This window comes from Phalacrocorax aristotelis, chromosome 4 (genome assembly GCF_949628215.1).
Source record: "Phalacrocorax aristotelis chromosome 4, bGulAri2.1, whole genome shotgun sequence".
NCBI lineage: Eukaryota > Metazoa > Chordata > Aves > Suliformes > Phalacrocoracidae > Phalacrocorax > Phalacrocorax aristotelis.
In genome coordinates, this window is record NC_134279.1 from 7,872,438 (window position 1) to 7,894,994 (window position 22,557).

Here is a 22,557-nt window from a genome sequence, read left to right on the forward strand (position 1 = left end):
TGATGTAAGAGAAGCTCACTGTGTCTGACTAAAAGTAATTGCTGTGTGTTCTTGTCCTCCAAAATAAACGGGGTGGGGTGGGGGGGTGGTAGATCTGTGGGTTTTGCTGTGTACAGTCACATAGGAGCTGTGATCTGACTTAATTAAGTAATTTCATAAGAACGTGATATTTTATGAAATCAGGAAAAGACGAAGTTGGAGAGAAAAGTAAATCAGACTTGAATTTTATGTGCAGTTCAGCTGTTACAGGGCTGCCTCAGTGCATGCAAGATTAACAAGTCAGAACTTTTAATGTCAAGTTTTGCATTTAGGAGTATTTTAGTCATAAATACTACTGGCAGCAAAAAAAAATCACTGGAAACTTTGTGAGAAAAAATTGTTTTTAGTGGGTTTTCCCCCTTTTTTTCTGGTATCAGGAGTTTTTTCTGGGTACTTTTACTGGTATATATCTTGACAGAAAGAGTATTAAATGTCTCTTTTATCTTTACAACAAGATACATTTTTTTGCATGTGTTCTATTCATTTGCTTAAGATTTACTGTCTATAAAATAAAAGGAGTACCTTTACAACTTTTTCAGAAAAATGCAAGAAATATAATTGTTAGTATCTGAAATTCAATGGTCACCGCAAATGATAATTCTTGAGCTCTGCCTTATTTTGTGCTCTGTTACCCCTTAGACCGTTGAACTGCTGGATACCCTTTACAAAGCCCATTTTCTCTATCTCCTTTTGCCTTTTTATTTGACTGACTACTATTGACCACAAAGCCTGTGATCTCGTAAGCTCATGTATACTGAAACAAATGCAAGTCCATGCTAATAGCTACTAAAAATTGTCAGGAGGAAAAAATTCCGTATTTCCAAACAAAATTCCCCAATGAAAAGGACAGAACGTGCTCTGACATAATTGCAAACATCCCATGTTGTGAAACTCAGATGGGAGGTTCGTCCGGGAGTCCTAAGAACAGAACTGAGGCAACCACCACCACAAAGGCGGCTCAGCAACGTAAGCTAGAATAATTGTTTTTTTATGAGCAAGGTATGAGATAGGGCCAAAGATGACATAGTATGGTGAAGCAGGGGTCCAGGAGCGCAAGGTAGGATCGCTTGGTTTGCTGATGTGGCTAGTCAGAACGGAAAAGGAAAAACCTGACCAGGTGCAGATCTCTCTATCTTTGAACCTACTGTCCTTGGTCTCTTTTATAGTAAATGGGGAAATACAGGGGTTTCTACTGTAGGACAGCGGATTCTATAGGGTGGCTGGTGCTAAAGTGAATGTCTAAAACAGGTCAGGTGAATCACATATTGAAAGTTCTTGTCTCTCTTCATTGACCTTGAAGTAGGGGTCTAAGACAACTAGTTACACTAAGACTATGTGATGTGAATTACAGTCACCCACACCAGACGACAGGAGTCTTGCCTCCTGCTGTAGATATAGCACAGGGAATAGGCTTACTTATGGTTTTCTTTTGACAGAGAACTAAGGCACCTACTTCAATTTTCCCCTGGCTCTGTTACCCCCAAGGACTGGAGATCCTGTCCTTGGCCTGGGGAAGGAGGCCGGCCAGAAGACTGCTGTCTGTTGAGAAACTCTTGACCCCTGAACTGACCCTTTATGGATCATCATTTGATGGCAAGGAGAGCTGCCTATCTAGGGGTGCTTCAACTGACTGCTCGCAGTGCAAGGAGGGGGCTGCAAAAGGGGCATGTACAAACTCACTTCTGCAAAACACTAAGTAGCCTTCTCCTGGGCAGCTTTGGGTGATCTCTGGACTTGCCTCTGATGTACCCATTTACATAACTGGTTCATTTTTATTTGGTTTAATATTGAAAGAAAACCACATGATATATTAATATTCCTCCCATGTGAAGAAAGCAAAGCATTTATTTTAAACATATGTAAAACATAATTAATATACAGAGAAAAATATTTATTACTCTTTAACAGAAAACATAATAGAGTAAGTGCTTATCAAGCCACTCTAATTCTGTATTGTTGAAATTGTCAGAGCGCTCATCAGATTTGGTTATCATATGGTTGATGCTAATCATACAGCTCATTTGCTAATTAGATGGCAGTCCTTCTGTAATTTCTAAAGTGGGGCTATTGCAATTTGTATTAGGAAGCCTCTGAACTACGTGATGGTAGTCACAGTTGCTTGTTCTTGAGACAAATGCAAGAAAACCTGTTATGCTCTTGAGGAGAAATTTGGGATTGTATTATACTTGTCTGTCTCTCTTCTGCTGTCCAACACGGGAGAAAGTCTCCTTATTAGTCAGGAAGATTAGGATATTCTTAGAAAAGCAGCTTTTGTGTGTGTGTCTTTGAAAGAGATCATCTGTCACATGGCCTTGAATTTAAGAAACTTGTGGTTCTAAACTAAATTCTGTGACTGTAGAAGGCAGTTCCCACTGTAGTCCTGTAATAACTAATTTGTAGGCTTGGCCTGATGTGCTTTTGAAACGGGAAAAGTAACGTGATTAGAGATGTTAGGTAGGTGCGTATCCCTGTTTAAAAGGAGATGTAGGCTCTACACTCAAACCTCAACTTTTAGACAGTGGCGGGGGGGGAAGATGTTTCGCTGTTTGTTAAAACCAGCTTTCCTTCTAACACTTTAAATGCTTTTAAATGCTTTAAAAAGCATTGCCTGAAGTTGGCCTTGCTTATAATTTACTGGTTAGAACCAGTACCTCCAATGTAATGGCTTAGCTCTAATGTGATTGAAAACACCTATTCCTAATGTATTGCCTTTCGTATCTGTGTTTGTTCCCTTGTTTGCTGTTTTTTCTTACTCAGTTTCTAGCATATTGCAAAGTTATACGTAGTGACATCTGTGGCAGAAATTATATTATCTCTTTGTATAAGGGATAACACAAAACCAATACCCAGAATTGTTTTAAATTTCGTTCCAATGATCTGTGCCTCAGGGAGGGAAGATACGGGAAGGATAGGAAAAAGCCTTTGAAGAGAATGGAAAATCCATTTGCACAGATGTCTGGAAAATCAGTTTCCTCCCAAGCTGTCGTAACACTTTTGAAGAAATCATTATATTACCTTTTAGTTCCCTAGTGCCAGCAGTTGCCTGTGTGACCAGACATTGCCAGCAATGGTCTGTGTCTCTGACAATCTTTCCACAGTGTCCACATGTTAATTAGATTTGTTCCTGTGAAGAAGCACATTCGTGTGCCCATAAACATATGCATTTTTTGCTTTTCAAATTTTGACAGAGGTTATGAATTGTAGGTATTAATAGGACTTGTCAAACAGTATGGAACATGATTTACTTCCTTTTTGGCATCAAGTATATCCTCTCCCTATAGTGAGGAAGGACTACTGCACAAATGTTGGCATCTGCATTGCTTGTGATAGCCCAGTCACCAAGAAACTGGAATACTCGGCCTTCCTTTCTTCTTTTTGCAGGACAGTATAAATTGAGCATTACTCCAGTATTTTTTAATATCTAATTATATATTATTTATGTATTTTATATACTATAATATATAGTATTCGCATATCTACATCTGTATAAATGTGCGCATTAGAAATTTCTTATGTCGTAATCTGCGGCATTACTCTTGCTTACGTCAAAGGCGGTGTGCTTACAGATAAATAAGTATCACCCATGACATTACTAGCATTTCTACATACATAACTTTACATTTGTCTCCTGGGAAAAAGAAACCGTGGAATGTAGTACTGGAAAATTCATAATACTGGTGCATGGAGGACTGGCCTACAAGGGGGTCTTTTAGGTGCGCAAGGAATAATCCCGTGATTTGTATGCATTTTTATATGTTAAACTACTGTCAATTAAAGGATTGATAGATTCCTTCATGCTCTGAATATGACTATCAATTCTCTACGGCCAGATCTCCAGCCCTTATTCACTCAAGTAACTGTACAGAAGTTGGAGAAATTACTCACCTAAGTAAAATTAAACAAAAAATTGTCTCCTGTTGTGTAAATGATTAATTATTAAACCAGTATAGTTACTATTATGTAGTTAATGTGATACCCCATGTAAACAATACCATCTTTGTAGTCTTAATACTGAATACACAAACCCACGCAACTCTTTCAGTAACAAGGCTTTGCTTTAATTGCTAACAAAATCTGGAAAAGTTCTTGCTGAGGATGTGTCTTCATATAAAAAGTTTTATTGGGCACCCTTGGGTAGGAAGTGGTGAGCCAGACTGATTGCTTAAGCCTCAGCCACTGAAATCATAATTGAGTGTATTGGTGACCCTAGGAGATTAGGATAAGAGAAAGTAAGTCCCTCTGTTTTTGAGCTCATGTTGCTGTTAAGATTTGTTAGAGACACTCTTCCTATTGCAAAATTGGCATCTTCCCCCTCCCTTTTTTTTTTCTTTTATGATCCCTGTATAAGAGTGATGCAGATGCTATCTGAGCTTTGTTTACCTTGCCACAGACAAAGTTGATGTGCCCAAAGTCAACCAAGTAACCTCTCAAAGCCACTTAAGCGTGCATTATCTCAAAAACTTGAGCAGACACATGGTAATTGGCTTTCTCCTGGTACTAAGTAGAGTTATGTTAAATGTGGGCCTGAGGGGAACCCCTGTTTTGGGTTGTAGTTTATTATTAGGTGAGGAAATTACTGGACACCTCCAGCTGCCATTAATCAGCCGTGGAGTCTGACTGGAGCCAAGTGAGAGGCCTGTGGGTGGATGCCGCTGAATGGCAGGGAAATACAACAAGACAGAGACAAATGTTTTCCAGCCTAGCAGCACTAAACTCTGCCCTTTCACAGTCCTTAACATGCATGTTCAAATTGATTTAGTCTGTTTACCCCCTCAGCCTAACCATCTATTTCCATTGAAGACTGACAGTTTTATGTGTTGCTACCATGTTATTATGTGTTGCTGTGCTGCCAGTAGCTATAGTATTTCAGAAGGGCTCACTTCCAGACATAAAGGGAGGAGGGGGGGTGGGGAGTTTGAGTCACTTAATTCCTTTTTACAGGGTGCAAAACATGTTGAGCATGACACCACTTCTCTCCCTCTCTCTCATTCTTTTCTTCCTTCCCCCTCCCCCTTTATTTGCTTATTCACTTATTTATTGATTTTGGGTCAACACATGCCATGAAAGAGCCTTAAATGAACTTGCGTGCTTGAGAAACACATCTGCCAGGTGATGTAAGTGTCTGGCTTATTCCTCTTTCCTGTTTAGTTTACAAATATACCATTGCTTCAGGGCTCTGGTATGCTGACCGAGAGGTTGCCGGAGGTGGGTGCCGCTCAAGCAAGAAGGAGCACAGGTAGCAAAACCGTAAGCTTCAGCTGACTCCTTAACATACTTCAGGTCTGTTGCTGCTGCTCAGCTGGGAGGTCAATGTACCGAGGTTGCGAGAAAAGTTGGACTCGTTTATCGCACGCATTCACAAAATGGACATGCAGGCAAACAGAAAGGAGGAGTTGTTTCTGTTTTGCGGTTTTTTGAGACAGAAAGCATCAACTCTTATCTAAAAGCTAAATTTCAGAGACATAGATTCCACTAACACTTCTCGTGCTGGCTAACACCTTGTTCCACGGTTTGGGGGCTGAGGTTCCAGTCAGCAATGATAAAGGTATAGAGGGAGAGCCAGGATGTGAGTCTTTCTCCCCACAGGATGATCTGTATTTTGCCAGTTGTTTTATGTTGAATTTCTTTTTAAAAAACACAGTTCAACTCAAATGCAGGAAGATATGAAGCCCCAAAGAGAAAGAAGTGGCAGACAGAAAATGAATTTTGAGTAGCTCGGTGGTTAGGCTTGTCCTCTGGGCCTCACTTGAGTCTGCGTTATCAGTTCCTGAGTTCAGAGTTTTAGTGCATGCAGGTGGTTTTTCTCTCTTCTAGCTTTGAAGGTTTCTTGCTCCTTTTCCAACTTGTTTTCTTTCCAGATGATGCCTCTTTACTTCCCACCCTGCGACACGCGCATACATAAAATATATGATAGATCTGTGGAGTAATTTCGTCGGAGCTAGCCTGCAATAGTAGCAACATCCCCTGGCAGAAGGTTGCCAGTCAATAAAGGGGATTGTCTGGGCTTCCCCTTGCATTGCCTGACTTTGCTCCTGTTGAATCGTAAGGTGTTCAGAAACTGAAAACAAAGGCAAAAAGTACTTACATACACAAAATGCTGGTTTCTGAGCTGAGGCCAATGAGTGTGCATATTACAGCATGCCAGGCCCTGTGTACCTTTGACAGGCAGATCCTCTGTGTTCTGCTTTGCATTGAAACATCTGCAGAAATGCTGCAGTGTCTTTAAGAAAGTTTTGAATGATAAATAATTTAGTAAAATTATTCGGATAAATAATTAGTAAACTAATGCAATAAGCAGACCAGTTGTAATCCAGAGTGCTACATATACAGAGCAGATATCCCTTGTAGTTGTCCTGTCTCTGTACGAGAGAAAGGATGTCTTAAGGTCTCCCCCCAAACTACCTTTTGCAAGCAGGTCATCTTGCCTGACATAGTCCCTGCTATCTTTAAGGGGTAATTCCACTGTGAGAGCCTATGCTGTCATTCATGTAAAATTCAAATCAGGTAATACCATAGCACTCTCTAAACAAATCTTGCAAAAATGACAAAAAAAAAAATATGGTCTTAGAAAATAAAACCATTGCTTATATGTTATTTAGCAGCAGCTGCCTGCTAAGTTCATATTAATCCTGTTTTAAGCGAAGTCTTGTGACAGAGTTTGCGTCATGTCATAGAATCCTGTATTACATGGATAACTATGTTAAAGGCCTCCTTTTTCAGTATAATATTATCCAGCATTTTGCATTAGGAAAACTAATGGTGTGACCAAACCACCCTAAACCTTATGTTTCCAAAACCAGATTGATTTTTAATATGACTTATTTTAAAATTACTGTATTTTTATTAGTATAAAATTAAGGTATTAACATGAAACCAAAACCACTTTGTCTGCAGCAGTCTTCTTTTTGGGGGTTAGGGGAGAAACGAAGGCAGGTGCTATAAAAAAGGGTTCTGTTTTGATGGATGCAGCCATTCTCCATGCCACATTTCTGTCCTCTTTTCAAAATGATATTTTTACTTTTCTCCACTTGCATTTATGCAGGACCTGTGATTTAAAGTGGTTTTTCCTGAATGCTCTTTGCCTGTGGTCATATTCTATCCATGGATAATGGAGTCACTGTTTACAAAACCTGGCTGTGTGGCTCTGGAGAAGAATACTTAGGAAGATGGTGATGTGGCCTGTGAAAGCCGCTGTCAAGCTCTAATGCCATAAACACTCATTAGTAAGAGTAGGAAGAGCTCAGAGGTCAAAGGGTTGCCAGTTCCTCTCCCCATAGCCGAACCTCTGCTTCTGCAAAACCAGCTTTTCCTGGCTGACTCTGCACACCCCCTGTCGTTCTCCTCCTCCTTAATGGCTAGTTTGGTGAGGTTTTCTTGTGTGCCAGGACAGCCATCAGCTCCTAGTCCTTCCCTAAGCTGGGCGGGCACAGTGACCAGTCTCTTCCAGAGATCTTTTGGGTGTCTCAAACTAATGAGCTTTATTTTCTGTGTTTTTTCCCTTTCTGCCTTCTCCAGCTTCCTCTTACTGATGGTTCTCACCTCTGACACTGCTGGGTTCTCCAAAATCCATGAGAGTTGTTCCCGAGTCTTCCCTCTGCTCTGATGTTACCTTTTTATATGTGCCAGTGTGAAAAAGATTAATACTGTCAAATTTTATTTTCCAGCTTTCAGATCGAGAACATTATGAGGTCTAAAATACAATAGCTTTTCTTTTAAAAGTATATCCATTCATCTTTTCTATGATAGCTGCGTACAAACTAACCCTGAGAAGCTGGAAGAATGATCAACAGTGTGGTGGTGGGGGAGAAAAAGACAAATGGTTACATTAGTACATTGATCCTGCATGGCAAGTTAAGTGACTGAAGCTCAATAAGGCCAAACTGCTTTGTTTTTTTAAATTTACATGGGAATAGATTTGAATTTAGATTTTTTTATTGGTGGTTATGCTTATATTTGTGTCAGAGCCTCTGTTAAAAAAGGAGGAGAAAGAAAAAACTCTGTATTTGTGGAATATTTTTAATCTTCTTATGTTTAATATCATGAAAGGAAAATTGTTTGTGGCTGTGATGAATAAGTTCTACTAAGGCATCTGTTTTCACACTTTATATAGCTTCAGTAAAAAATCACAGGGAACTTCACAGGAAACTCAAAGGAATCACAGGGAAATTTATCCTTAATGATGTGCTAGTCTGACAACAAGATGACTTTTGGCAGCAAATCTATGTGTTTATTTCATGTTGGATACTTTTTTTTTTGTTGGACCTTGAACATATGTAAAATAAGATTTGTAAAAACCTTTGGAGCCATTGGGATGGTAATATTCTTCTTTGTAGTGAAAATCATCCTCAGACCTTCACAAAAACAAGGGTAAAGTTTCCATGATTCTGTCAACGATGTGACATATGGAATCCTTGCTTATTTTGGCGTTACATATTTTAACTGTTTTCCAAATGCTTGATGAGGAAGTGGAACGAATATTCCAGTTGGAGAGCTATGAGTGAGCCGCACTTGAAAACGGAGGGGCCGTAGTTGTGTGGATATGAAGTGGCATTCTCTGTTGCTTATAGAGGGAAACCTTTGTGGAGTGGCTGTACATAACAAATATGACAAAATGGTTGTCAGAAGTTCTCTGTGATGGCTTTGGTTCTAGTACAGAATTGATCTTTGACTGTGGATGAGTCAAGGATTGGACATAATTACTGTAATGCTTAATATTTGCAAACAAGTATAAAATTGTTGTATCTTATCTCTGCTGGTGACGGGCCTCTGGCTGGATGTCCTGCGTGCCACTGATCACAACCCTTTGAGCCCAGCAGTTCAGCTACTCTTCAGTCCGTCTCTGTGTCACTTATCTAGGCTGTGCTTCGTCAGTTTGTCAACGAGGACTTTGTGAAAGGCAGTGGATTTGACTTTTCGTGTTGTGAGCAAGAGCATAATGCAGGGAAACAGGCCTCTTTCAATCACTGCTTTGATGCTGGACCTCATTACCATATTTTTAAAATGTGCTTTTGAACATACACCTACACTGAATTAAAGCAATTGTTTTAAATAGATGTATACTGCATATACAGTTCTTTTTGAACTAATCTGGTTTTGTAACGCTTTCCATTCCCAGTTGTGACTCTCAAGTTCTTATTTCGCTAAAAGTGGGGTTCACACTGCAAATTTTATACTTTATTTCCTTGCACAGAGTGCTAAGTACTGCAGTCATCATCTCTTAAAATTTTCTTTCAAAATGTGAGTTGTGAAGTCAGAGCACCTACTCAGTCTCTGCTTCCACTGAAATATTGCTATGCAAAAGCAATTCTTCAAATGAATGTGCACTGAGAATATATAAAACATTTTGTTCCTGAGGAGCATATCTAACACGAAGACTTAACATCATTACATTTTCATCATTTAAAAAAAAATAAATAGAAAAAATGTCAACAAAAAGGTACTTTTTATTTTAAAAAAATAAGCCTATGTGGAGAATATATAAAATGATGCTGCGCTATTTAAAGATATAAACTTGTCCTGTAAACATACCTAAGAATTTAAAATAAATTCATTTCCATTCAAAAGGATACAACGATGCTTAATATCCCAGCTTTGGATTCTACGAAAACTTACCCGCATGCTGAGATTTAAGCACATGAATTGAATGGACAGCGCTATAGGAACAGCTTTGTCATATTTCATTGAAAAGCTGCCTTTTCTGAAAGGGGAAAAGCAAAGCAAAGTGTCTCCAACATTTTCCAACGTAACAGCAAAGGTGGAGAATATCAAAGCCAATAATTATCATTATCTTGCTAAATGCTCAGTGTCCAGGAAATGTAATTCAGGTCCTTTCCTTAACTTTCCCTGCCTTCAACTTGTTCCTGTAAACATGCAGGTAACTGCACGCTTTAATGTAAGAAATGAGTATTTCTTTATGTAATCTAAATATAATTTTTGATGGCTTACCTGTAAAATTGCCTTACCCAGTGAAATTTAAACAGCTGGCCTATACATCCTTTTCACTCAGCTGGTTTTCCTCCTGGAGATACTTAAATAATATCTTGAGGGTGTTTCCTCTTAATGAGGTAATAATACCCATATCCTGGGCTAAATAAACTTGAGGCCAAAGGCCTAGGTGTTTATTAGCAGAGGATGTGGTTATTAACAAATTTAACAGGAAGCACCCTCGAGTTATTATTTTACTGACATTTCTAATGATTAGGCATTTGAGAAATAATTGGTTGAAAAATAATACTTATGCTTTTAAGAGGGAAGGTGAAGCAGAAGATAATTTATAGGTTCGCTCATGGCAAACAAAGCTTCTATCAGTCTTGGTACCTTCTAAACTGGGTAGTGATACCAGAGGTAAGAGGATCAGTACACTTTCAACTGTTGTTGCCTTGGGCACTTCAGGTCAGCATGCCACTCTCCTTAACGCCATACAGCCCATGGAAGTTTTGGTTTTCAATTCAAAGCCAGTTAGGCCGTGCATCCTTTTAAGAGGCTACGGTTATTTGTCAACAACAGAGGTAGCAAAAGCACGTGAAACTGTGAAGTTTGCATGTTGTTAGCTCTAATAAGTGACAATTGGCATCCTAATCCTCTTTAGTAAGAGAGTTTTTCCCCCAAAGGAGCAATAATAATGAGCTTAGCACTTAGAAAATTGGTTCTCATCTCTGGATCTTAATTGGGTTTGCAGAGATGGACAGAGGAACTGAGACAAAGGGAACTTAAGGAGCATGCCAAGTTCCTGTCGTAAGTAAACAGCAGTTTGGAGAGGACTCTGAACTCCAAGTCTGGTGTTCCAGTCTTGTTGCTTCCTCTGCCTCATAATACCTCTGTCCTGCAAATATTTGTGCTGCATGAATAGCTTCAGAGGCCTTGGCTTCACTTACCAGGCATCTACCACTGTGGATAGAGTTTCATTTACAACATTTTTCATTTTGCATGATGCAAATGCTGGCAGAGTGCAAATGTACTGATGAGAATGTACAAACTACTCACATACTCAAAGCTAAGCACATATGTACCGGAGTCTGAGAGAAATCAGATTGTGCTGTTTAGTTTCGCTCATGTGAAATCAACAGCCGTATAAAATCCCACCAGCTTCCCTTTATTGCTACAGAACGGAAACGTATTGGATTTAGAGGTTCAAAAAGAAGGTGATTCATTGATCTGGATGCAGTGAATGTGGCAGAAACAAACTGTGTTTCCAAGAAGTCAAATACAGAATGAGGATGTGTAGTAGTAATTCATGTTTGAAAGGAGTCCTCTGCTTTAATCGGAGTAGAGATTTCACATTGTTCACTGTATACTCAAATAAGTGGGAGGAAAGATGAAGTATGCAGAGGATATGATACTGGGAAACCCGGGAATGTGGAAACAAGGAAATTGGTGCCGGTAGTTACATCTTTCTCTTTAGGCTTCTAAGAAGGTTTTTGCGAGATGGACCAAAAAAAATCCATTGGAAAAAACTACTTTTTTGTAGCAAGCCAAAAAACCCCTCATACCCTACATTGAAGATTAATTTTGTGTCTCAGCTCTCTATCCAGAAGCTAGAAAGAAGCTTCATAATACATATGAAGCTTTTTCATAAGTAGAGTTAAGATTTATGTTGACAGGTTTTCATGACAAGTTTCAAAAATAGCAAATAATGAATATCAAGTTACTTTAGGACCAGCTGTAACATAGAAGACTGCAAAATAATATCCTTACCTCTACACTGGAAAATTGACCATATAAATGTATATTAATTTTATTTTGTTTATTTTTTTAGAATATTTGCTTACATTCGTTTTGGTAGTTATGCCTTTGACACAGCAAATACTCACCTAGTGTGTGCAGCTGTGAGTATCTTAGGAGTTCCGCCGAAGTCAGCACTTACATCAGACACGGGAAGGCTCCGGTCCCAAACCCAGTGCTGGTTGTTAGGGCTACGTTGTCTACCAGGCTATCTACGCCTGCCAACAACAGCTACAGCGAGCTGAACAAAGTACAGCTAATGTCTCTGTTCTTAAATGCACTAATTTTTATATACATCTGTCTGAAATCAGTGCAGAGGAATAAACAAATGGCATGCAGCTTGATTTGTTCAACCTGCTAGAGACCACTGGGGTTTTATTGTGGGTTTTGTTTTCCTTTTGGTTTTTGTTTTTTTTAATGTCAGACAAACCTGAAGTTAATTTTGCTAAAGGAAAGTGAGATTAAGGGAAGTAACAAATCTATTGCTCTAGAGGAACGGATGGATCTTTCCAGCTGGGAGCAAAATATCTGCAATCAATATGGAAGCGTCTGGAGCACACGTTCCTTCTCTGCAGCTCAGCTCTGGCCAGCTGTGTGATGGCATCCTTGTTTCCGTGTGCTCACGGGTGCAGTCTGGCAGCGTGTTAGGAAAGCTCCTAATGTGTAAAAAGAAAGTGAACTGAGACAGCAAAATGGTGAGAAGAAAAAGCAGAGGGAAGATAGCAAGGAAGCGAGCAGGAGTAGTAGAGAGGTAAGAAGTGAAAGCACGGAGTGGAGTAACTCACTGAATGAGCCAACAGGGAAGGGAGCCACCTCTCCTGCTTGTTGGTATGGGGCCTCCTGCTGATGGTGCCACCGTTTTGCTGGGATCTGGACGATGATGAACAAGGAAAGGAGTTGTCTCCTCTTGTCATAGCTCTAGCTCTCTGTGGTGTTTGGGAGGTTGTTGGGGGGTGCAAAAATGGAAAGGAGTGATCATCTGAAGTATACACAGGACTTGGTCCACCAGTGATGCCTAGATCTTTAGCTGGCTCCTGGCAAGCTGGGAGACTGATGTTTGTTTTACAGAAGGCAGATTTCTTCAACAGAAAGTTATAACCCCTTTTTTAGGCTTTAAACCCAACTAATTCCTAAGGAGATCTCTAGTTAGTATTAGAAAATAAGAGATTACCATTAAAATACTAAGGTAAAATATCTAAAATACAAAGAAAACTCACAAAATCAATAGGAAAACACACAGAGGCATATACAACGTGTATAAATCTCTGTCCAAAGGACCACGCCATTAATGACAGCAGTATCACGTAGAGAGCATTAGCACGGTATTTTCTACTTGTTGTTCTTTCAATACCATTTTCATACCTCCTTTTTTATGTCACCATTTTTCTCTCTCTCTTTTTTTCTTTTGCAGAGGTGTTCTGCCTCACAGTTTTCAGATTATTTCTATGGTGCTTTATGGGTTCTGAAATATTTTGTGGTGTATAGAAATGTTTGAATTAGAAGGCAAATAATTCTTTAACTTGTATTTGAGGACCTAATACATGGCTTCTACATTTCTAGTTGTCTTTTAATAAGGTTGGAATGAGGGCATCCTCCAGGTGTTTTCTGTTAACTGTTTGGTGTACTGCAAACACATTTCATACATGACGTGTATTGTGGCTATGTACTGTCTGGAGCTATTGTAAGCCAGTATTTACTGAGGAAGTCATTGAAGAGTTCATAGATATGATTTTAACAGCACAATTTCCCTTTCCCTAGAAGTGATTTATAGATATATATGTGTCAAATTTAAAATATATGACTCCCCAAAAGGCAGCCACAAAACACAAGGCTGTGGTCATATAACACGATTCCAGTGTCAAAGAAAGGCTGTATTTTAGGACTTTGACACCATTGTCATGAAATATGGCTTAATATAAAGCTAACTGGAAGTCAAATGTTATTTTGCAAGAGAAAGGGACAGTAACTTGCTGTTTTCAAACTTCCTGTGGTAATGGGGTTATGTTACATGCAAACCTTGTACTAAGGCACTATCTTAGGGCTAAGGCTAAAAAAATTAAAATTAAAAAATTCAATTCCAAGGCAAATTAATCTGTGAGATGAAAGCCTTCATTTAACTTTGTTAGGATGTGAATGACTCTCAGTCTGGAGAATTAAAGTCTGTCTGTCCTATAGCATATACATAATGAGAAGGGGACATGCATGTGTCTGTCCTTACAGGAAAGCTCCCATGGCAGCAGAGCTGGCAAGGTTCTGCCTTTGTTTATTCCCAGCACACCAATGCACTTATGCCCCTTCAGATGCTATGACTACTGGGTTCAAATAACAACTTAGTCCAGTATTTCTTTATGTTCAAGCTAGTCTATGGGCAAAGACATTAGTATTGTTGAGTCGCTGTCTATGAATTTGTGGACAAAGCAGACTTATAAAACTTGTGGTTGTTATAGTTGAAAAATGAACTTGATTTCAGTAAGAGCAGGTCCGGAATTACACAAACGGGTTGTACTTTTCAGTGTAGAGCAGTCTATCAAGGCAACAGCTTTTTTATACACAGTTTATAATTAGGTATGAGCAATAAGATGTTCTCTTTGTCTGTAACTGTAAAGAAAAACAGTTATTCTGAGTTTGTGGGGCAAAAATGATGCACATACTGAGTTTCACTTCGTAAGGCTATTGATAGTGTGAGGAGCTTGCTGTAAACACAGTGCAAGTCTTATTGCTCTGTATTCTTACACTCTAGCAAGAACCAGGATATTTACTGAAACCTGTGCTAATGAAATGACGGAAATCAGATGCAATGAAAATCAAACCTCTTCATTACTGTGGTCAATGAGAGCCTGTAACTGGTTGCTACGTGACAATTCTTAAGATCCTCCAAAAATAATGGTAGGGTTGATCTTCCAATAAAAGATATGAGCCAGCATATAAGGACATTAGCAAAAAATCTTCAACTTATGTAGTCTGGAAAAGGCACAGAGAACAGAGATAATGTCACCTTTAATTACTGTTTTCTTCTGAACACAGGGAATAGGCCAAAGGGCACGAATGGAAATTAAAGAAAAATGGAAAACAGATGGTAGGAAGCATGCTACAGGAACTAGAATACGGTCAGCACTGTACAAAATTTACCAAAAAGAAAAGGGGCCTTATGAGTTATTTTGTCCCATTTTAAACATCATCATCTTATGGTCTGTTTCACAACAACATTATTACTAAATCAAGTCCCCATTGATAGCAACTGCTGTATTGTTGCCAGAATTGAAAACTCTTCCTGCTCCAGGTTTTATAAGACATCTTTGATATATAGGTCAAGCAAAATTGGATGCTGAAAGATAGCCACATAAATTAATAGCCTGACATTCAAAAGTGCTGGCCACCAAAGCTACCGTATATTTCAGGGGATACTGGTTGAATACTTGCTATTTTGGAAAAGGTTGACATTGATTTAAATGCTTCAGCGTGGGATTAGGAGACTAATTTTAATAAGCATTTTTACATAAATCATGTCAATATTTATGACGATATATTGCAAAGTGCTGTTGCTTTGTTTTAGAGCCTTTCTTCTGGATAGGAAATAATTTAGTCCAGGCAGAATTTCTCTCCCTTTACAGCAGACTTCTCAAAGTTGGAGGAGCTGATTAGGGAATGGACCTGATATTCAGTGGGGAGGTTTCAAAGTGTGAAATCAGAAAGGCTTTAAGTCACACTAAGCCATAGACTGGTGAGACACAAAATCCAAATGGTAGTTCTTCCAATTAATCCGAAAATTCGTGCTTGTTTTGGAATTAATTTTTTTCTCCTCTAAATCCTGCCCCTGAGGGGCAGGGTGACAAGGCAGGGTAGGCAATGGCACTGACTTACTCTCAGCGTGTTGCTGTGCACCCCACAGGCTGCCCCCATAGCCACGTGTGCTTCACCCTCCTGATTTTTTGGCCATCTTGGGCTGGTGGGGAGCAAGGGGTAGCCCATGAGCCAGCCCGCTGCCAGGATTTCGCTGTTTTCCTGGCCCTGTGGCTGCAAGCTGCTGGAGCTTTCATTTTCGTCAGCTTCTTCCAGTTGGGACCCTGGGGCTGTTCCCTTGACTCCGTACTGGGACTGTCACTGTATTCAGCAATGCTTTTCTGTCCAAATACTAGTTGAGGGAGTGGACCGGCAACAATACGCTGTCTTGCCATGGCTGGCTCCTGTGTTATATGCTCAGCAACCAGCCGGCATGTGTAAGTGAACGTACTCGGTGGCGTGGGTGCGGCCTGCTGGTAGCGCTTGTGCCTGCACCATGCTCCTGCTTGTCTGAGATTCTGAACTAGCTTCTGTGTATGTGCGTGAGTTTGGAGCCATGTTCCGCTTGGGTCGGCTGAACCACAGACACCATTCTCCCCAGTCTGCCAACATTAACGGTGTTATTCAGCATTGCACAGGCCACTAGTAGCTCTAGTAGCACACAGCTCTCCTCATAGCTACCCCATATAATGTTTAGGGAGAGCCAGGTCTAAGCTTTTTCATGGGAAACTTGTAATTTGTTGGATTTTACCTAGGATGAAGCAGAACCATGTTCAAATCATGTATGGAACATCATGGAGTTCTGTGAACGGCCTTCATCAGAAGTGTTGTCTCAAAGGAGAGGAAAAAAGGCCGAATGTTAACATAAACTTGGACATCCCTAGGCTTCCAGCACCGTGATGGGAGAAGGTAATGAGGTCACGGGTTATTTTTTTAGGTTCTGAAGACTGACTTTGAGAACGGAGGAAAAGTAAATAAAGGATTATTTATTAAATGAAGAAAGGATTATCCATTACAGGATAAATCTTGCGTGCCTTACGTGTACAAATAGTTCCCATTGACTATGAACAAGTCAAATACTTACATAAGACATTTATAACTTTTTATATAGCCTTATAAAATGGCATATATTCTTCTATGTCCTGGGCTTAAGAAGCATACAGAAATTAGCCAGTTATATGTATAATGAAACATTTTTACTACAGATATCTTCAAAGACGGGTTTAAACAAGAAAACTTCTTATCTATTTAACCATAAGGTAAATTTATCCAGAAAAATATCCAGATAACTAAGGAAGCTTCACTGGACAGTCTCAGTTGCTGTGAGAACAGAGAGGCTGGGACAAGGGAAGGAGGACGATGCAAAGCATTAAAACATTCAGGCTTATTCAAATGAAAACTTTCTCCTCCTCCTGCACATTCCTCAGAGACTCTCAGAACGCGGGGCAGGGCTAGCCTGGGGACTCTCCTTGCTGGATAATAGCAACCTTTATTATAAGACACTACAAATTAATTTCAGAATAATTTTCTTCCCGCCCACCAGCCGTAGTTTACTCAAGGCAGATTAAGCAGAACATGATTTACTTTAGCCCCTATTCAACACCATGAACTAAATACCACAATTATAGAGGATGCCAACAGAGATAGCGTTAACTGTTAGCTTAGTGATACTCCTAGCTAATCCCAACTGTCCTGTCTCTGGGCTGCATTTTTACAAAGTACAAGTGCAATGTCACTGAGGAATCGGGAGGACTGAGGTGCTTCTGTCATCCCCTGCACGGGTGATGCATGGATTCATACCCACAAGATACACCATGGCATATGGGTGTCCTGCTCCTGGCCCGAATTCTGTGTCAGCTGTACGTGACACGTTTGTACTTGGTGACCGTTTGTGCCTCAAGTATGTCTGGTATTAAGTCACTTGGCAGTTTGCGCAGCTTTTAGCTGATGTTATGTTCTGTATACTAGACGCAAAAACGGTTCTCATCATCTTTCATCCTTATTGATCGAGTTAGAAATCACCCTGCTTTATATTTCCCATAGTTTATCTCAGGAATGCATAGATAATGGCCTTTCATTAAAAGAGGAGGAAACAGTCAGCCTCCTATTTTAATTTTATTCAAAGGAACAGCTGAATTGAAAAGGAAGATCTGGATGTTTTCCCCTCTTTCTTTGGAAAGTCAGCTACAGAAATTGAGGAGAGCAGACCTGAATCACCACTAGACAAGTGCATTCAGTACTGCTCTGGAGTAACTCACAGACATTCTTTTCCCTGTGGTGAAATATTTTGAAATCCCTCATTTTTGTCTGAATGGCAAATGCCAAAACCTCAGTGTTTTTCATGAGGAGACATTCTTGTCTTCTGGCCAGCTCAGTTAGCTTCACAGCAAGAACTGGGAAGTTAAGGTTATGGCAAAGGGAGGATTTCCACATTCATGTGGAGGTAGAGAGCAGCTGCTTTCAGTCCTTTGACCTCCTGTAGCACTGAGATATCAAGCATTAGAATCATGACACTGTGCAGAAAGTTATCAAGTCAACTAATTCTGCAGGGCTTTAACCATTATCTCTATCTATAATTTTTCTCTGAAGAAGGTTTAGTTAAGCTTAGACACTCATCATGCAACTAAAGATCATGCCAGGAAATTTTCACAGCAGCTATCAAATACTCCATGCTAACTTTTTCAAAAAAGGAAAAAGAAAGTACCAAAAAGGTAAACGATGCATTCTCTCAGTTCCATGCTGGAGTCTATTTCCTTTCCTGATCACAGTACATATTGCGATGGTCTAACCTGTCACCCATAATCTGAATTCAGTCTTCAGCTTGACCTGTGCTTGTGCTGTTACTTTTGCAGATTCTGTTTTACATTAACTCAATGATAGGGCAGTTTTTATCCAGCTAAAATATTTGACTAGGCTTTTCCTCGCATCTTTTCCGTGACAACTGCAGTCCTCCCTAGCGCAGCTCCCCCAGAGTATGGTTGCCAAGTTTACACTCCTAGAACATAGTTTTGAGCGCGTCCCCCTTCCCTCGGCGTCCCTTCGCAATCTCCTTGTCCTCGGTCTGAAGGCTCTTCCTTACTCGTCTGCTAGTCACTATCGTGATGTCTCCATCCAGTATATAATACCAGGCCCTATTGCCAAATCTTGTTTTGTCCAACAAGCTCTTCTTAACTACGTGTGGGCTTGGCAATCTCTAAACACACAGAAAGAAACTTCAGTGGTGTCCTTCAAACTCCTCTTCATTAATGTGTTACCAGTCGATCCCCTTGGGAAGGATGATGTTGCAGATGTGATGAGCAGGATTTTTTCACTATTTTTTTTTTTTTTTGTGCTTTTCTGCCTGCCTGTAGTTATTACTTTTCTCCCACAGCTTGTGGTATGGCCCTTCTCTTACTTTGCATCTGCATGCCATCCGGCATGGTGGTGTGGGGCTTGGTGAGCAGGGCTACCTTTTGGGGCACCCTTGGGATGCTGTGGCTTGAACACCAATGCTCCTCTGCCTCCCATGAGTCTTGTTAGTCACCTTTGGCTTCTTAATGGGTGGGCTTGTAAGCATGATCCACAAAGTCATCCAGACTAAATTCTCATACCTTGCTGTGTCCCAGTGTGGCTTCACAGGCAGCAGTCCTGGAAACACTGTTTTTCTTCTGAAAGGGAGAGAAAACCCACATGTCCAGCTTTTTGCCTTTGCATAATTTTTCTCTAAAGTTAGCCACCGCCTTCAGTTGACTGAGTCTGTGAGGTGCTTTCTTCCCTGCCTGACCTGAGTGCACATCTGTCCCATCGCGTGCTTCTAGGTGATTCAGTAACATAAATTAAAATATGTTAGCAGGGAAAACGCATGTTGTGTATACTGTAAAATGAATCAGTAGAGGGATTCTGTCTTAAAATGAATGCACTGCAGTTAGCACAAACTAATTAGCATATAATTTCTGTACAATCATGGAAACTCTATTCATGTTCATATTTGCTCTCAGAACTCTCCTAGCCCTCCCAAAAGCTAGAAACTAGAATGTGGTGTTAAGGATGGGAGATGTTATTGATGCTTCCAGTTCTGTCTGCCTCTAGCAAGTACTTTCCATTTCTGTGGGGTTGAAGTGTTTGCTTTTAAAATTAATTACAATAGGAATTAAGGGTATTACAATGGCTTTGTGGTAATGCAGTTTTAAATGGAGATATATCTGTGAGCTACTGCAACATGACATAATGAAGTTTCTTTGGAATAATCACTGAATTTATTTTTGGATTAAAAAAAAAATCAAGCATTTTGATAGGTTACATCTGCATCTGATTTTCTTATTAGCTGCTTTAGCATGTTAAATTTGCATTGACACCTAGCAGCTTATTGTATAGTATGTTAAGCTCTGTGAATACAACGTGCTATTTTCTAGGGCTAACAACAATTATGTAGTGCTAGTAAAGTGCATGTTGACCTGCACAGTGCTGTACAGAGCCCTGTCAATCCAAACTGTGTTCTGAGAGAAGGTGGCAAAAATCTCCATGGTATATTACACCCCATTAGGTTTCCTAACCAGTTACAGCAGCTAACTCTAAGGATTTTTAACCTAAAATTCACCTCATTCAACCTAGCTCTTTCTTCGTATTTTAGAGTATTGTTGCTGCTGTTACTGGACACCACTTGTGACATATCCGTCACCAGAGTCTGTAAATCTTCCAGTGGGAAGCTTAGAAGGGCAGAAAAATGCCAGTTTGATGGACGGTCTCAGCTATTTTCAAAGTTAATGTATTAGAAATGAACGATGGACTGCTTGTCTTTAGAAAAATATGGACCTTTCTAGAGATGGAAGGGTTTTGAAGCCACTGGGGAACAGGTGAGGGAAACACAGCAGTAGGTGCGAACCTGGAGATACAGGCCTGAAGAGGATCATCAGCACTCCAGAAAATCTTTTAGATGTGAAACTGGAAGTTTGAGCAATTTGTGATGTTGGCCAAGAGAGATGAAACTTGGAGTGAGTTGTTTACGTGCGCTTGGCTCCCAGGACTGACTCCCAGCATCAACACCACTTGGTTATGATATCTTGCTGATCAGCACTGAAGCCCAGGTTTCTTTTTCACCTTCACACAGTTTCGTGTTCTGTAACAGGCCTCATGCCCCAAGCCTGTCCTACATCCCTGATTAACTGAAACTCAGGCTCTGGAATTTCATCAGGTGAACTAGAAACTTTCCAGGGCGGATGAAGAGCACTGCAAGGCACTGTGCAGAAGCTGGGAGCGAGTTAAACACTTTGCCATACCCACACCAATCAAATGTGAATTCAGCAGCTACTCAGGACTAGGTGTCTCTTAACAAGAAAGCCAGGAGCTTTCCTGGAGTCATGAAATACTCTGTGGAAACAAATTAGTCCCCCAAAAAGTGGTTTTTACTCTTGAACACATTATAGCCTGTAAGGGCTGGATATTTAGCTTGGTACTTTAGGCTACACAGATCTGGGTCTCGAGCAGTGTCGTTTATTTGACACGGTTTAAAGCCACAATTCTAGCTGCAATTCAGAACATGAAAAATAGTTTCCACTGGATTCCCGTAGTTTCAGCTTCATCACTTGAGTTACAATGATTTCTTGTTGTGCCTGAACAGAGTCCACAAACTCTGCAATTTACTGCTTCCTGCAACAGTCTGACACAGTCCCCTGTGGGAGAAAAATAAGTTAAACAGAGAACTTTTTCCTCTTAAGGAATTATATTGATCTTGCAGATGCTGAGTTGACTTACTGTGTTTTTCCTTACAGCACTTGGCTGCAGATTCACTTAAGAGTAAATATAAGAGCCCTATCATCTCATTTCCCCTTAAGCCTAAGCATTATAATCTCTGTCAGTTACTGACATGCAGTTTGTCTTTTAAAGATGAGATTCAATAGCATGAAACAGCTTTTCAATGTTAGCTAAATTCTGTGTCATTATTTCCCTAACTACAACTACTTAATTTCTCTCAAAAAAATCTGTGGTTTATACGCAGCCTGAATTTCAAGTGCAATATATAGAAAATATAAATATTTAAATCTGAGATATGGTTTACACTCTTCTTTGCTGGAGTGTTTCTTCTTGTTTCAAAAACCACAAGAGTGTAGCTTAAGTAGCCTCCTCAAGAGAGCAAATTCATCATGTGTCTACTTCAAGGCTGTCTTGTTGTTTAAGGGCTAGCTAGACTGTGGTAAATAATCCACAGACCTTAACAGGAGGCATTGCTGACTCACATTCCTTCTGGAAGAGCACCAGCTTGGTATTCTTCTCCTTCTTTCTTTTACCTCTTTTCCATCTCTTTTTCTCTGGGATGGGAATGAAGAGGTTCTTTCATCTCTGGAGACTTCTGTGATGTTTATGTGACATAGACCTTTATAGTTTTACTTCAGCTTGACTGGGCTCCTCGAGAACAGTTTCCATATTCTACAACTAGCTACAATATGTTCTTCGCTGCAGAATAAAATCTGTGTTTCCAAAATAAGGATGAATCTTGGCATGTGTCCGTAGACCCTGTGTCCTTACACAGCATGAGTCTGTCACCTTTACATCCTCATATAAGATGAGGAACCTCCTCAGAGGCTTTCCTACCTGTGAAGTTCATTTCACATTCAGTCTTAAGCACACGTGTCCACATCTGGATGTACAAATATATATGTATATAGAGGTAAGCAAAGGGTATGCGAAGAGTATGGGACTGTTAGCTTGACCTTGGCCAGTTGTGTGCAGTGATTTTTCTGTCTTGAGGCAATCCTGTGGACATCATCAGACGTGCTGTGGTAAAGCAACACCACATAAATAGTGCAATATGATTCAATTTTGATTTAATGTTTGAGAATTGACCTTTTGTGCTAGGTAATGTAAACACGAAATAAAATAGCCAGTTTTCATCCCAAAGGCTTACTGTTTCAACGTATGAATCTAATGTACTAATCTCTTATCTGTTGTTGAGTAGTTGATGTGTGCAGAATGTGTAGCTTGAAGGCAAAATACACCGCCGTGGCACTTCCTTTAAGGCTCGGTGTGTTGCTCACCGTCCAG

The 22,557-nt window shown here is 40.0% G+C and overlaps 1 long non-coding RNA gene across 2 annotated transcripts in view; it reads left to right on the top strand.

Moving 5' to 3' along the window:
• Nucleotides 1-951: 951 nt before the first annotated feature.
• LOC142056048 (uncharacterized) overlaps nucleotides 952-22,557 on the top strand; it is a 93,599-nt gene continuing 71,993 nt past the window's right edge. Inside the window, exon 1 of one of the 2 annotated variants that reach the window (XR_012660190.1) lies at nucleotides 952-1,096. This is a non-coding gene — a long non-coding RNA (uncharacterized LOC142056048). The remainder of the gene's footprint in view (nucleotides 1,097-22,557) is intronic. The other variant, XR_012660191.1, reaches the window with a different exon arrangement.